We start from the raw sequence: 2,905 nt of genomic DNA on the forward strand, positions 1-2,905 counted from the left end.
TTGCGCCACTTCCTGTAATACAATTAAAACTGAGTGGGTCAGGCTTGGGATCCTGGTGAGCATATAGGGTTTTCAACCCACAATAAATAATTAAATTTAATTTCACCAACGAACAATAACTCGATTACCCATTCCCGTTATCCTCACTTTATGTCCCTAAAACAACATCTATCTCAAGGGACCTAATCTAGGATTTTCATCGGGACGGACATTACTGCTAAGGGGTTTCCTCAACAATAGATGTCCTAAAGGCAACCATGAGGGGGATAGAGTACACCGATGAACATATCGTTCACAACACCTACAGGTTATGAACCTGCTAGCGTTCCACTAGACTGTCTAAAAAGAGTCCATGGTTGTCATCCATACTCCGCTAGATGACTAGGTCAACAACAACATCAAGGCCTCTCATCTGTTTATCACACATCAACTATCTACCCAACATATTAGTAGATAAAAATATATATTTTTATACATAGTTTAAAACCTGTATAGCATGTTCATTCCGTACATATTCCACATAACAGATGAGGCACACACACATAACATGTATTTCATAGAGAATAAATCATATCTATGAGTTAGAAGAAAGTGAATATACATTCACACATATAACAACAAAAATATACACATAACACGTATTTCGTATAAAATACTTCATAATTATGCGTTAGAAGAAAGTAACTACACACTCACTTGATCAGAAGATGACCGGACAACACTATGTCTTTTAGAAGTAGTATTCTTCGATAGATCTGGAAGATCTTCACAAAAATCGAGCTTCTCGCAGGCAGAGCTTCGGCTCGGGAATTGCACTTCTCAGGATCTTCAGGGATTCGGGACTTGCTTCGGGGCTCGGGAATAATACCGGGGCTTCATGATATTTCTTTCACATAAAACGATGCAAAAACGAGAGAGAAAGGAAGAAAATGAGCAAAGAACTCGGAAGCACTTATGTTCTATTTATAGGGGCTGAAACCTCGAGTTACGCTGGGCGTAACCCCAAATTACATTGGGCATAACCCTCCTAGTCTACTCTAGCATGCATAACATAATTCATCATATAACATAGCATAACGTATCTTTTAACATTTATTGTAAGGGTATTTTTGGGAAATCACTGTTCGGGCGCTGGCTGATCGTACACACGGCTCTGCTCTGTTTGTCTCAGAACTCTTTTTACTCTTAAAATTTTACTTTATTATCAAAATTCTCCTCAAATCCTTAGTTTGAGTTCAGATACGCCCGAAGATACATCTGAATCCCTCAAACCAAGGTTCTGATACCAAATTGTAACACCGTAAAATTTAAAACAAATTTTCGCATTTTAAAATACGTTTTCCAAATACTTTTATTAACAAAATCCCATTGTATCATAACTTTGTTTCACAAAATATTTCCCAAGATCAAAATGCATAAATCTCATGCGTGTGTACGAATCATGTCGGCGCCTTCCCGCGATCATCACTGGTACCTGAAACACATAACACATAACACTGTAAGCATAAAAGCTTAGTGAGCTCCCTAAAATACCATACATAACACATACTAGCCACTCGAGGCTATAACTCTGTGGGCCCTTGGTCCCTAACTCTGTAGACCCTCTAGTCCTAGCTCTGTGAACCTTCCGGTTCTATCTCTGATATACTCTGATATACACATGGCATAAATCACATAGAAATAATGTAGTGCAACACATCACAAATATATAGCATACAATAACTCTGCCACGTGACTCTAATTACCACTTAGGGTAAAGTATAGTGAGAAGACTCACCTCAGATGTCTCAATAAATCTCTGACTCGGTAGAAATACGATCTAACCTCCGCCTAATCACATAAAGTATTACTCTCATAAATATAACTCTCAGGACTAGACTCAACCCTCTCTTGGCACCCTCAAAAGGGTAAAAGACCATTTTACCCCTCCTTTGGCTCAAAGGCCCTCATTGTTGACCAAACCCTAAAAGTCAAACAAAGTCAACGGTCAAACTTTGACCCGACTCGTCGAGTGTACTTGGGCAACTCGGTGAGTCTACACATGTCCACTAACTCCTTAGTCTCGCTTGGCATGTCGAGTCCCTCCCCTTGCTTGACGAGTCACACCTGGCATGAATCACGGGGCTACCCCGACTCAACTTGCTGAGTTTCAAGAACAACTCGGCGAGTTTCGCCTTGAACTCTAGTCCTCTGATCTCTCTCTGACTCACTGAGTTATTCCCCCAACTCGGCGGGTCGACTCGCTGAGTGATTTACGGGAAACCCTAACCCTACTCGCCGAGTCTGATCTTGGACTCGGCGAGTTCATGCCATGCACAAACTCCATTGACCTCCTGAGGTCAGATATGTTCCTTAAATCCATAGATTTGACCTTCCCAAGCATGATAATCACGTAAAGTTCATACCTTGACACTCATATAACATCTAGATGGTCTTACTTGGTGATTTAACACCAAAAATAACCTCCTAAGTTCATGGCTCCCAAAATAACCCATAAAGCTCCAAGGGTTAAGGTCTCTGGACCTCTTTGAGCCCAGATCCAAAGCATAAACTTGAGAAGGGACCAATTGCTCCACATATCCATTCTCTAAAGGGGTTAGAAAACCCTAACTCTAAGAATCAACACCAAAACTGAAGAAGGTCCGAATAAATACCTCAAGATGAAGTCTCTGAACTCTGAAATCACCAGAACCGCTCCTCCTTCAGCCTCCTCTTGCCTTGGTCAACTCCTTTTTGCAATCACACCAATAAAATGATCAAAAGTGGCCTCTCCTTCCTCACACTCGCTCTAGATCTCTTAGGGTCTCTCTTTGGGGTTTGGTAGCCGCAAATGACGGCCCTGAGGGCCTTTAAATAGGTCCCAAACCCAGGAAATTAGGGTTTCATTAAACAACGTGGACTCGCC

Source organism: Lactuca saligna, chromosome 5 (genome assembly GCF_052625555.1).
Source record: "Lactuca saligna cultivar CGN05327 chromosome 5, ASM5262555v1, whole genome shotgun sequence".
NCBI classification, from domain to species: Eukaryota; Viridiplantae; Streptophyta; class Magnoliopsida; order Asterales; family Asteraceae; genus Lactuca; species Lactuca saligna.